The sequence below is a fragment of the Electrona antarctica genome (genome assembly GCF_951216825.1).
Source record: "Electrona antarctica genome assembly, chromosome: 15".
Taxonomy (NCBI): Eukaryota; Metazoa; Chordata; class Actinopteri; order Myctophiformes; family Myctophidae; genus Electrona; species Electrona antarctica.
In genome coordinates, this window is record NC_136796.1 from 19,948,390 (window position 1) to 19,962,781 (window position 14,392).

At 39.9% G+C, this 14,392-nt stretch overlaps 1 long non-coding RNA gene across 1 annotated transcript; it reads right to left on the reverse strand.

Annotated features, from left to right (window-relative positions):
- Nucleotides 1–784: 784 nt before the first annotated feature.
- LOC306937869 lies at nucleotides 785–14,235 on the reverse strand. Its single transcript, XR_013791666.1, has 4 exons — nucleotides 13,929–14,235; nucleotides 4,166–4,237; nucleotides 3,764–3,850; nucleotides 785–2,090 (listed from the first exon to the last, which is right to left on the reverse strand). It is a non-coding gene; the product is annotated as an uncharacterized lncRNA (long non-coding RNA).
- Between the last annotated feature and the right edge of the window lie 157 nt (nucleotides 14,236–14,392).

Below are 14,392 nucleotides of genomic sequence, written 5' to 3' on the forward strand. Positions count from 1 at the left end.
TAACTATTTATATTGTAGTGTAAAGTAATTATTTATATTTTTGTGTGTGCTTCTCTCCAATTTAGTCGTTATGCCAATTGATTCCTCCGCACACACATTTGTCACTGCTGTTGTACCGGTATCCTGGCTCACCTGGCAGTGAGGAGCCCCAACTGGGAGGAGGTAGAGCCTGCATCCTACTCCTCCTACATTCCAGAGTAAATATTTGCATTACTAGTTAAAAAGTAGTCGAGTTTCAGAGTGTTACTTTGTAAGCCGTTAGTCCCAACAACACTGGCAACGTGTAAAGCAAACATAATGGGCAATTTGGGCATGCACAAGCAGTACAGTGAGAGCTTGTATATCTGCTATTTTTGCTATTTCTGAAAATCTTTCAACACTTTTTGGACATACAAGGTTTCCACCCGACAGCGATGACATGGCTCATTATTGTTGCTGTTGCGTGTCTGTGCTGGTACTTCATGCCGTGCGTGTGTGTGTGTGCTGGGATTTCATGCTGCATAGAGGTTAGAGAACTTGATGAGCCTCATCTGTGTTTACTTTCTCCATGCTTGGACTGCGTGTGGGCCAGCCACCCATAGAGATATAGCTCATTAAGCTACTGTACACTGTGTGTGTGTGTGTGTGTGTGTGTGTGTGTGTGTGTGTGTGTGTGTGTGTGTGTGTGTGTGTGTGTGTGTGTGCGCGCGCGAGGGTATGTTTGTCTGTTTAGTAGCTTCAGTGTTTTCATCATGTGTACATCAGAATTCTTAAATAACTTCACTAGGACTACTCATGGGTTTCAACATTTCCCTTTATTGAAAGCAGTGTTAAACAAGTTACATTGATTGTAGTTTTGCGAGCCAGACTGTTGTCTCGCAGACTTTCAAATGCTTACGTTTTTTAAATAATAAGAAACCACATTCTTGATTTTTTTTCCCCCTCTTTTTGAAGCCTTGATTCCATCATTCAAGTTTCAAGAAAGGTGGAAAGAGAAAGAAAACAATGTTAATCTGAGCAATATGAAATGTAGACATATGGTACATGATATATACATAATGTGCATGTTTTATCTGTGTGAGATATGTTTCAGCCTTCAGCTTCTTTGTTGCTGTTCAACTAACAGGTTTGCTTTCTGTATGACTCCATGTGTATCTTCAGATACCGGTATGCACTTTGGCCAAATGTTTTGCCACACACTGTACAACTAAAAGTTTACTCTCTTCCATGTGTTCTCATGTGCACGTTCAGATTTCCACTTACGCTGAAGGTTTTGCCACACACTGCACATTTAAAGGGTTTTTCTCCTGTGTGACTCCTCATGTGTTGTGTCAGATATCCCTTGGTAGTCCAGCCTTTACCACAAATTGTACAATAAAAAGGCCTCTCCCCTGTGTGAGTCCTCATGTGTTTCTTCATATCACCCATATGATAAAAGTCTTTGCGACAAACTGTACAACTGAAGGGTTTTTCCCCTGTATGTATTCTCATATGCATCTTCACACTTGCATTTCGAGTAAAACCTTTGCCACACACTACACAAGTAAAGGGTTTCTTGCCTGTGTGAATCATCATGTGTTTTCTCAGATCATCGATATGGTAATAACCTCTCGGACAAATTGTACAACTAAATGGTTTTCTTAAAGATTGTGTTGTATCTGATGAGTTCAAGTCCTGAGACAAATTGTAAATCAAAGACGACCTTAATCCTGACACATTTTCTGCCTCGTGTGATTGCATTGTGTTTAGGGCTGAGTGTTCTTCCCTGGTCTCCTCCCACTCATCGCTGTCTTCAGTGTTTTCAGAACAGTTTGAAGAAAGGAGCTGGACATCACTAGTTGGTTGTGACGTTCCACGCTCCTCTACATCAACTTGTGTATTCATGTGTTCGGTCGAGGTGCTGGCTTGAGGCATTGTCTCTCTGTTTTTATTGTAAACTTCACTTTTCACTGACAGTAAAGTCAGTGTAGACCCATCAGCCTCCTCTGGTGCTTGAATTAAATCCTCCTGTTCCTCTTTTATCTGTGGATGCTCTGGTTCGTCCTGGATCTGACTGGTGCTCTTCTGCTGCTCAAGGGAAACCTCTTTACGGACAGGAGGTTGAAGGAAGTCTAGACAAAAGATGAAATGAGAGCCAACGTAACCTTTTTAGATTTTAGTGTTATTTGTATTATTATATTTTTATTCCACGCTTTGTGTAACCCATTATTTCAACCAGTGTCAATTGTCTAATGTAATCTTTGGCGCTACCAAACTGGGGAGTCCAAGCCACTTCTTTTCACCTGATAGGGGGGAGTTTCCCCGGTAGGACGTAGTGCGTGGAAGCAACACGTTATTCCAACCAGATCCTTTCCCCTCCATCAGGCGCCCGGCTGACCAGTGGGAGGCAGTACAGAGACCAGGATTACTGCATGTTTTTTGTGACCCTAGGGGACACGGGGAGAACATGCAAACTCTTTTGCCAACCCCACCTAGGGCACTGATGACGCGGAGGAGAGAACATGCCCACAGAATCCCCAGCGGGAATCTAGCTGTGAGGCGACAGCACTACTGACTGCATCACCGTGCTCCGCAATAGTAAGAGAAATCTATGAAAATCTGGGAACTAAATCGTTACCAAGAGATTTCTTCACCAATGTGTTTCTAAAGGTGTCTAATAACATGTACTAAAAGTTTGAAATTCAACTCCCGTGGGAAATTTGAGTTTTTAGCATAATATGTGACCATACCCATAACATCCTATATAAGGCAAAAAAAATTCATCATTCTTTAAGTAACATGTGACATATGAAACTAGGGTGTTTGCATGATTCTGAATCCATTCCAAGCATTAGTTTTGCACAAAAAACACTCCTTGGGAGGAAAACGGCCACACAAACGTGATGAGGTCAGCACATTTGGTCAAGTGGATATGGCCTAATTTAGCCCAAGGAGTGTTTTTTGTGCAAAACTAATGCTTGGAATGGATTCAGAATCATGAAATCACCCTAGTTTCATATGTCACATGCTACTTAAAGAATGATGAAATTTGGACTTTTTTGCCTTATATAGGATGTTATGGGTATGGTCACATATTATGCTAAAAACTCAAATTTCCCACGGGAGTTGAATTTCAAACTTTTAGTACATGTTATTAGACACCTTTAGAAACACATTGGTGAAGAAATTTCTTGGTAACGATTTAGTTCCCAGATTGGTCAAATACCTGATAAAATGCCCTTACTAGTGTTATTTAAATTGTAAGATAAAGGTCACATTTTTATATCATATTTCTCCTTTCCCTAAGAACATCGGCAGTTGCAGTTATGACTCTTCTTATTTACCAAGAGCATACAATCTGAAGTCACTAAAAATTTAAACCCTAAACACTTCATTGAGCGGAGACCCCCAGGGATCTTTACTTCCAACAACATGCCTGGTAACACAGCCAGTTAGTGAACTAACGTTTATTTCTATCATTAGCCCATTAAAACCGGGAAAGCATCTGTCATTTTAGACTTTAGCTATAGGATATAGCAACATTGTTTTTGTTTTTTCCAGAAAACTCTTAGGATTTACAACAGTGGGTTAGAACACAAATTCTCAAAAATAGCAGATATACAAGCTCACTTCGTGCCCCACTGTGAGCTTGTACATCTGCTATTTTGGAACATTTTTGAAAAATCTTGAGGGGGGGGGGGGGGGGGATACATATCATTTTTGAAAAGTACTTATTTAGAAGGTATTTGTCGAATGGGTTTAATACAACAATAGTCTTCTGTTGTTACTGGTTGAGGGAGCTTACCTTGGAGTGCAGGCATATTATCGTGGTCAGCCTCATCATGCCAGCTGTCCTCACCAGCTCTAAACCACGGTGCATTCTGTGCCAGTGCTAAGAGAAGGATATTGTTTGTAAAAAAAAGTGCGTTTTGAAATCAAGAAGACATTAAAAGCTTTTCTAGAAATGTAAAAACAGAATATGAATATAAATATTAATATTGATATTCAATAATCACAACCCGTTTCAATGGATACAGTGTAGTTATTATTCAGTCACAAGCTCTTGTTGATGCGTTTCATTGGTTCAATATTTATAATGAATCATTAACGTAAAATATAACAATACGTTGAAATAAGGAGAAGAATCAGCGTTATGTAGTCTAGTTTGTGTAATGCTCTTTCCCGGCTGCTGTTGCAAAGAGCTTACTTTGAGTTGTATGCAGGGTTGTGTTGACGGCCCCCAACTGGCTACCCTGGTCTCTTCTCGGCACTGCATGTCCTGAAAGAATGCAGTCGTTAGTACTGGGCTGGCTACTGTTACGGCTCACAATAAGCTTCACCAGTTTATATTCAACCAGTGAAATGTAAAGACAAAGACTACCAGTTTATATTCAACCAGTGAAATGTAAAGTCAAAGATTACTAGTTTATATTCAACCAATGAAATGTAAAGACAAAGACTACCAGTTTATATTCAACCAGTGAAATGTAAAGACTACCAGTTTATATTCAACAAGTGAAATGTAAAGTCAAAGACCACCATTTTAACCATGTCCAGACCAGAGCTTGCCACCAAATCAGTGTTAAGAAATGTTGGTTGACTACCTTTTTCAATCTTCACTAAAATAGTTATGATCTCAATGGAAACAAGGCCTGGGCATATTGTGTTATTCTTATGTTGTATAAAACTGTGCCACCTAACCCAGCTTGCCTTTTTTTTTTTACAAACTGTTGATAAAGTAACCAATCAATGGATTCTAGCTTTAAATTGCATGCAGGTCCTGGGGTGAAGCTATTCTTCCATTAGCAGATTATAAAGTGCCTCTGTGCTGAAACCTGCCATTTAAAATCCAAGAGATGGACGTAGTTTTTGATAGTTGTCTGATTACCATATAAAATCCACATAAATGTGTTACTGATCAACCATACATCCTCCATGGAGGATCTCTAGTTTCAGTATGTGTTGCCCACAGCCTGTGAGAATAAACACACAAACACCTTCTGGTGACACTACAGCCATAGCATGTTTTATTAAGAATTTGGATAATTAGTAAACTATAACGATTTTCATACAAGGTGTGTTGAAACATAAAAATGCTCTACAAAAATAGCATGTTACAAATAAACACATCAGAAACTGAGAAATGTCCACATTTTCTTTTTAACCTTATTTTCATTTTGTGATATTACAGAGAGCAAAAATGTGAATGATACCCACTAGTTATTAGACTGATAGAATGTTGAACTGTTAAAAACTACCGTTGCGATGTTGGGACTGTTATATAAATACTGCTGACAAAGTTCACAGGCAGAGGACCATCTTGTCAAAGCAAACATGCAATAGTGCGTGTGTGGGGGGGGGGGGGGGGGGGGGGATGAGCCATTGTGCATGAGCCAACATGCACAATAGCACCCCGACTCCCATTTGATCAGAATGGGTGCTTACAACCCTCCATGTCTGATATTGACGAGGTGCAGAGGTGACATTGCTGAGACTAATGACATCAGCTTTGACAAAGTCAGGTGCGCTCTTGCTACTAGACACAACGGATGAGACTGTTATTACATAGGCATTAGGCACTACGAAAAACCAAGTCAGAATGTCATTACATTATAACAGCCATTGGCTGTTATCACACTGTGTTTAGAAGAAAGGCTATTCCTATGTAATCCTTGTTCACATACAAGTCGTTTGCCTAGTAAGTATTTGGAACCACGTACAGCAAAGGCATCACACTCTACATCTACAATATAAACAAATTTACACTTTGTTTTAATTCCCCCACATATGCATTACAATATTTTAAAAGCCAGTTATATACAGTCATTTCATCAGATATGCCAGATCTGCATATATCTAAATATCAACAGTCATTTGAAAAAAAAAAACGGAGTGATTAAATCAAATAAATAAGTGTGTCTGTGTTTTAAAGGGTGAATTAAGGCAGTTACTCTCGTTGACTTAACATGACACCCACGTTAATGGCCTGCACTGTTTTATTCTTCCAGATTTGTAATATAAAATGCTATGCCAACATTTCCACTTTACATTTTCTATGAAGAAGTGAAAGGGATTTTAGCACATTGTGATGTTGAAAGGATATAGGGCTCTATTTTCATCCATGCTAAATCCCTTATCCTTAAACTACTTTGAAAAACATAGTTAAAATAGCCAATCTACAAGCTCACAATGTGTCAATGTAGATCAGCTAGTTGAACTATTCAAAAATGCTTTTTCAAAATAGTAAAAAAAAAGAAAAAAAAAGAAAGGACGAAAATAGAGCCCAGGGCCAGATTTACCTTCCCAATGGCCCTGGGCTAGACAAAATTTCAGGGCCCCCTGGGCTGCCAGGTGCGATTCGGTCGCAAAAGAGAAAAATCTGGGGTATTTTGCTTTAATTTTGCTTGTGGAACCCAGCCCCCCAAAAGAGAGACAGAAACACAGAGACTAGTCGCTGTGCTGCTGCCCATGGTGGGCTATAGGGCTTTCCACAGCTACCCCACAACACAGCAGGCACTGTATGGAGTGCAGACAGCAGCGCATATAGGGTATTTCAAGTCAGAAACAGTTCATTTACAAGCTTGCAGTATTTTAATGTTTTAGAAGGACTTTAACAAAATACATTTTCTCTTTGATTTTAGTTAGTATAAACAACGCTTATGTAAGAAACATAGTCTTACACCTAATGAACTCAAGCTGATCAGATGCTATTGGCATAATGTAGTCCTGCGAGTTAAAAACCAACAAGATTGCACTGTAGTGTCAGTTAATGGTCTTCCAACCAACAATAGATAGATGCACACTAATTAGTAAAAAGTCAGACACTAGACACTATGGGCCCTATTTTCGTCAGTGCTAAACAAACTTCTTAGCATTTTTTTACTATTTTGAGAAACATTAAAATTGTTCATCTAACCGATCTACATCAACACGTTGTGAGCTTGTAGATCGGCTATTTGAATGATTCAAAAATGAAAGGGATTTTCAAAATAGTAAAAAAGGCAAAGAAGTTTAGGGATAAGCCAGGGATTTAGCACTGACGAAAATAGGGCCACATGTAGATACCGTATATACACACACTAAACTTCACTATGTCAAATTTGAGTTGTCCTTCATTCAAAATGGAGTCAACTTAAAATAGTGTTTTCAGCAGTCATGCAGGCAGAGAGCAGCCTTTATGTTAATGTTCATTTTACAATGACTACTGGATATTGAAAGGGAAATACTGGTATAATTGAAAGGGGGTATATCAAGTTCATAACAGGTGTATGAGGGATATAATCATATAATAAGACTAGGCTAGAAACTATGACTTTCTGTATTCGAATGACTGATCATGTTTAGTCTACATTATGAGGGTTTCAGCTCAGATGCCGTCTTTAAGCACTTGTCACTGTTGCCCATGGTTCTGTCCTGCATGAATCTCCATGTGACTCCTTAGACTTGCACTTTGGCCAAATTGTTCGCCACAAACTGTACAATAAAATGGTGTCTCCCCTGTATGCGTTAAGGCCATGTGCCTCTTCAGAGTTTCAGTACGAGTAAACTTTTTGCCACAAACCTCACAAGTAAATGGCTTTTCCCCTGTATGGCTCCTCATGTGCTTCTTCAGGTCACTCATTTGCCCACAACCTTTGCTACAGACTGGACAAGTAAAAGGTTTCTCTCCTGTGTGCGTCATCATGTGCCTTTTCAGGCTTTCATTTCGACTAAATGCTTTACCACAAACTGTACAGCTGTACTGGCCGACCGTTTGCTGCTTGTACTTGAATGAGTGAACCATAAACGAACCCCCTTGGACCCGTTGAATCTTTGAACAACTAAAGGTTTCCTGCCCTCTGCGACTTGTCGTGGCAGATGAGGTTTGTTTGGTTAATGTCAGGTCCTTAGGCACCTTGTTACTCAAAGTCAATCGTTGTCCTTTCGCTTGTTTTGTTTTGTGCGATGTTGGAGACCAGTGAAGATCCGACTGATCTTCGCTAGTCTCCCCAGGCTCCCACTCCTCACTGTCTTCAGTGACCTCAGATTCGGAACAGTTGGAAGAGAGCAGCTGGACTTCACTAGTCGCTTGCGATGTTCCATAGTCCCCTGCATCAGCTTGTGCGTTCATGTGTTGAGTCGAGGTGCTGGCTACAGGCTCTGTGTCTCTATGTGATGCCAATGTTGCCAACACTGACCCAGCCGCCTCCTCTGGTCTCAGAAGTAGCTCCTCCTCTTCCTGTTTGATCTGTAGAGGCGCTGGTTCCTTCTGGACCAGAGTGGGGATCCTATTCTGGCGATCGGGGGCTACTTCCTCTTCACAGCCAGGGAGGAAGTCTAGTCGAATAGAAAATGAGACAAACAGTGATCAATTAGCCTATTTAGACCTGAGGCAGATTCTACTTCACACACAACACTGATGAAGGCTTGACACCAAAACGCATGCGTTGTCATCTGCTCTGCAGCATACCACGCGTACTTCAGCATATATAAATAAAAGTGCCTTAAAGGACTGTTCCGTGAGTGCTGGTGTTCTCTTTGTTAGAGACTTATTGTAAAGTTACCTTTCCAGACCGTGCACCCGGTAAGAAAGTTCTATATCGTGAAAACAGTTGGAAGTCGTGCTTGCATCCTTGATTTAACTCATACACTGCCAAATCTATTTCGCCCGTTTTTTTTCCGTTTATCTTACCGTTCCAGCATTATTTACTTTTAGTGTTTTTCTTATGTATTTATCGCACCCCCGGTCGATTGCCGACACACAAACACACACGTGTGCTGTGTTCACGGGAAGAAGAATATTCCATTTGGACACAGCGTTCCCGAGTTGAAAAACACAACGGAGAAAAGAAAACACCCGAGAAAAAGCCATTTCCGCATTTCCAATAGACAGGGACCGGATGTACAAAACTGTGATCGTTTCCGTTGGGACTGCAATAAGCTTACAGCGTGTCATGAGGCATTGTGAGCAAGTACATCAACTATTTTCACAATTTGCATCTGTGGAACCATCTGTGGAACCAATGAAATGAATTGCATCAACTCCTACAATTTCAAGTGCCTAACAAGAGAACATAGAGCACTCAAAATGGTAACGGGATGTTGCAGAGATCAAAATCCCTTCACTGTTGAGTGGCTAGTCTGGCTAAATAGTTTAAAAAAAAGAACGCACATCTTAGCTATGCAGATAAATAGCTAATTTGAAGCAAGCTTAATTCATTTAGTTTACATTAGTATAATGTAACGAACATAGAGATAAACGTCAACATTAGTCACTTGCTATGTTAATTGTTAAGCTAAGTAGACCTACATTAACAGTAATGTTAGTTAATTTTACCTGAAGTCTGGCAAACAGAGCTGGATGGTTCTAGATGCCACAATTTTGAGTTCGATGCCGATCCCGATTTTGGAGAGTCCTAGGCGACCGATTGCCAACTTTGGCCAATATTTTGCCCGAAAATGAAACATTTTCTAATCGACTTGGGAAGCTTAACACATCTCCTGCTAGGTATTCATTAATTAATCATTTCGCCTCTGCCCAGATCTATTCATTCTGATTTTATTTTCTTTCTATAATTTTCATCCCACGATTTTGCAACCCATTTTTTCACCCAAGTGTCAATTATCTAATGTAATCCTGGGAACTACACTTCCTCTGCCAACCTGGGGGGCAGCGGACTGACCTCATGCTTCCTTATATGCATGAGGAGTCCAAGCTGCTTCTCTTCACCTGACAGGGGGAGTTTCCCCGGCCGGACGTAGCGCGTGGAAGGAACACGTTATTCTGACCAGTTTCCCCTCCATCAGGCGCCCCAGCTGGCCAGGGGAGGTAGTTTAGAGACCGGGATTACTGCATGTTTTTGTGAGGGTAAACATGTATATAGGAGGGGCTAGCGCCCCTCAAAAATAATAAAAAAGGAAATCGGATTATTTATTTATTGGCCTCTCCTTCTGCACCGTACTCCTTGCTGTTTTGCGCATGCGTGCTGTCGTTCACTTCCTTGTTTACGGCAAGGAAGATTAGAGAAGGAAAGGAAATGGTCACGTGACTGGGCTGCGCCATGACACTTTCATGGGAGCCAAAACTCACACCGGAAGTTCAATGAATACATGGCAGAGAATGGAGCCGGCTGGACCAGCTCATAACAAACATTATTTCTGAACAATTGAGACCTGTCATATAAATCGGTTCAGGAATATAAAAGACATATCAGATTCACAGGTTGTTTTCTAATCACTTGCTTTTCGATGTGCACAGAGTGTACAGTATAGAATTTTATTTGAGGATCTAAACAGCAGCAGGTATCGTTTCTGGCTCGGAGGTATCGCGAGATTTGACTGACAGACAGGTAACGGTGGGAAGTATCGCGATACTTGGTACGTTCAGAAAGGTGCTTTGTGCTCTTTAGATACCATACGTCTATAACAATACACAGTGTACACATCGAAAAGCATACAATAATGTGTTACATGTCTTCTGTTATTTTCCAGAAGCGATTACTTTACAAAAGGTCTGTCATTCAGAAATTGTGTTTGTTCATGAGCTGGTCACTGAGCTCTCCAGTGCATTCTGCCGAACTTCCGGGTGTAGTTTGGTTCCCATGAAAGTGTCATGGCGCAGCCCAGTCACATGACCATGGTTTTGACCAGATGGGCAATGTTCTGTCCTCATTGACTGACTTCAGCATGCCTCTCGTTTGGAATACGCTTCTAGAGAGACTTTAGCGTGACCAGCGCAAGGTAAGAATGGAACATTATGCCTACCGGTTTTGGTGGGGAACGGAAGGAGGAGACCTTTTAGAGTAAAATATGCCATATCTGCTGGCACTTTAGCGGCTATATTTTGAAAGATGCTGGCAGCATCCTTTGTGTTAAAAGATCGTAAAAGCTCTTAAATGGTAAACTTTGTCTGAGACCATTATACTGGTACATAAGCCATTTGAAATACTTTTAAAGTCATTCATTCATTATTTATTCTGTACTTCACATTTAAAGTAAGATTTCATTATCTGAATATTAAATTAATTAGAACCACCTGGAATCTGCAGTTTGGGGTCCCTGGACTGAGAACCACTTATCTAAATGATGCAAAAGTGTTTTAGCCCCACTAAATGAACAGGTGCATTTTTTGTGTTATTGATTTTTACTGTGACACAAATATGGCACAAAAGAGAGAGAGAAAAAAGTATACTCTATATTGTGTGTATATATAGTGCTTTATTGTTCCAAAGGAGTGTGTAGCTCGAAATGTCACAGTAAATGTTTTGAATAAAGCACTTGTATTATTGGAGTGAGAGAGAGAGAGTGTGTGAGTGTATATATATATATTTTTTTTCTTCTAGTTTCTAACACTGATCGTCGCTAGGCACCTGCCCAATGTTGGGATGTCCGTGTTGTTTTTGGCAGCAAATTTCTATTTTAGTTTAGTCATAGTCTTTGGACTGAAACTTCATTTAGTTTTAGTCACATTTGAGTCACCTGGAATGTTTTAGTGTTAGTCTAGTTTTTGTCGACTAAGTGTCATGTGATTTTAGTCGACTAAATCTACAGTTGATTTAGTCGACTAAAATGTATTTTGGCGGGCCTTGATGCCGTTGTAAAGACAGATTTTACACTTTCACGCTACAAAATAGCAGATCTACAAGCTCACAACGCAGATCTACGGACACTTGTAGATTTGCTATTTTCAGCATGCAACCAAGTGTACAATGACTTATACTGGATCTCTTGTCCACTAGTCCCTTCCTAACATTTTAGTCTAGTTTTTATTAGTTGACGAAATTGTCAATATATTTAGTCTTAGTTTTAGTCATCATAGCTTAGTTTTCATGTAGTTTCCATTAAGTTTTCGTCAGTGGAAAAGGGTAGTCGACGAGCATTTTTCGTCTTAGTTTTAGTCGACGAAATCAACACTGCTGTGTTCTTTTTCATTCATTATGGAACGGCAAACACTACATTTTCATGTCTTCTGGTGAAAGCACTCTGTTGATGGATGAAATAGTCAACCCACCTGAAAATGTATGTTGTGTTTACTAAAGAGCTAGAGAGATGAGTAGAACCCTGAACAAACACTCTATAGCAGCAATTCAACCTGAAAAAAAGTAATAATCATATATCTATCACTTTTACACAACCTTCAACCTGATTGAAATTGAAGACATTTGCAATTTAAAGCGGCAATGCATAACCTTTTGTTTGTAAATAAAATATAGTAGAGTATGTTTAATACTTAGTCTCTCTGCTCTTCTATTGAGGCATTTACATTCTGTGGTCAGGTGGGACACCTACTGGTTGACAAGATGCATTGCATCAAAGTCAAACTAAATTAAAGCTGAACTCAGGCAGGTGCACTGGGTTCGAAGTCAAACCCCTGGTAGATCATGAAAGATGTGGATTTCAACTTTAAATAGTGAGAGAGAGCGAATGTGCTTTAGAATTCCCACTCTGTGTTGAGACATCCACCAGTCAACAAGAGCAAAATAGCAGATCTAGCAGATCTACAAGCTCACACAACACATCACGATATGAGACCTTGTGAGCTTGTAGATAGCCCTTTTTGTTGTATGCAATTTGTTTGTATGACAACGTATAAAATATGGCTTAAGTGGTTAATCTGACCAATCTATTTAGCTGATTATATTGACAAAAAAATACATGTATTCTAGTTCCTTCTGTCGATTCATTGCTATAAATAAATATGAGGTAGACCAAGAACCTATCATCAATATCCTCCAAAATAATCTGTATAACTATATAGGATAGTGAACAATGCACCTAGCATCTGTCTAAATAACATGCTTATATTATCTACAGTAGATTACAACTTTCTCCCAGTTGGTCATGTTATAACCAGAACGAGCACACCCATGGATGAACGCACCCTGGCTGGTGTCAGCGACCAGCAGAAGTATAAGAAGTTTAAGAGCTCGTGCCGGCATATAAACCATTTCTTAGATTATTTTGCAGATAGAAAGAGGATAATTCAAGCTTTCCCTACAGCTGCAATGTTGGTGAGTTTAACGTTGTTTAATACAAACAGATCGCAAAAGCAATTTGGATGAGTGGGGAGTCATCCCATTGTAAAAAAAAAATGAAATGTTGGACTTAATAATCACTAACAAAAAATCTTCCGAACTACAGTGCGTTTGTTGTGTGTGATATAATATACTGTTGCGAGTGTGTGTGTGTGTGTGTGTGTGTGTGTGTGTGTGTGTGTGTGTGTGTGTGTGTGTGTGTGTGTGTGTGTGAGAAATAGCCATACTCATTGTAAACCTATGCTTGTTAGGCATCTGCTTAATGCCTACCGGTAAATTGTGATGAATCAATCAATAATAATGAAATAAAGTACAATAAAAAATACTCCTATTTTGTGAAGTGATGACTATTAGCAAATGTAGAATGTTCCCAAAAGTTATATGGTATGTTACCTTTCTTGTGGTTTTGATTTTTATACTGTTTTATAAATCACTGAAAGTCACTGAAAGCGTTACAACTAACAACTTGGGGGAGGGGGAGCTGGTGGTACTCTGTATTTGTGTTTACATTAAGGAAGTGTGTTTTCTCTAACGTTTGTTTACAGGAAGACCAACTGGCACGCAGGTGTCATTGATGCAGATACTTTTAGTAAACAAATACACTACACGCGCGCGCACACACACACACAGTATATAAATGCACCATTTACCATTATGGGGGCCCATGGTACATAATATTCTCTAATGGGGATCCAAATACATCTCTGTGTGTGCTGGTCCTTCACACGATTACATTTGAGAGCCGCCGTTATAAAGCATTAGCATGTATCAACCTACGCTTTAGCTTCGATATGAGGTTCCAAACGGAGCTACCTTAACTTAAGTAAATACAATGAATGAAAACAACTGGTATCCCTCGATACTGGCTTAATTACAAAGCGGATTATTAATGTGATTAAACGTTATATAATTACAAACCCGTTTGTTAAGATGTAATTAAAATAAGTCATGGCAAACCTTGCTGTTGAGAGGACTGTCTCCATTGCAGGTCTAGTTGTTGCTGGTAGTCAACTATAGTTCTGACAAACACTGCTAAAATGTCCTCAGCCACGGCGGTCAGCCGCTCGTTGACGAATAACCTCAAGGTCTCTATATCACACATTGTATTATCGTTTAGTCCAGACAAAATAACAGAGGCCGAACAGCAGTCGTTTTATGTCGATGGATGGAACGAGAGCGAGGTTTTGTTTTTTTACCAGTTGGTTTTACAAACGTAGCTCTGAGTCTATGGTAAGCAATGAACGCAGACAGCACTTCCGGGTCAGGTTTCTTGCGTTACAGTTGGCGCACTACTGCCGCCAGTGGGGGTGGATATGTTTACAAAATGCTGTACCCCCTCCTTCCAACTGTATTCCCCATTTTCAACTGGTTTTATTATATTTTGACACTTGCTTTGACAATGTCAACGTATGTTTAAGCTG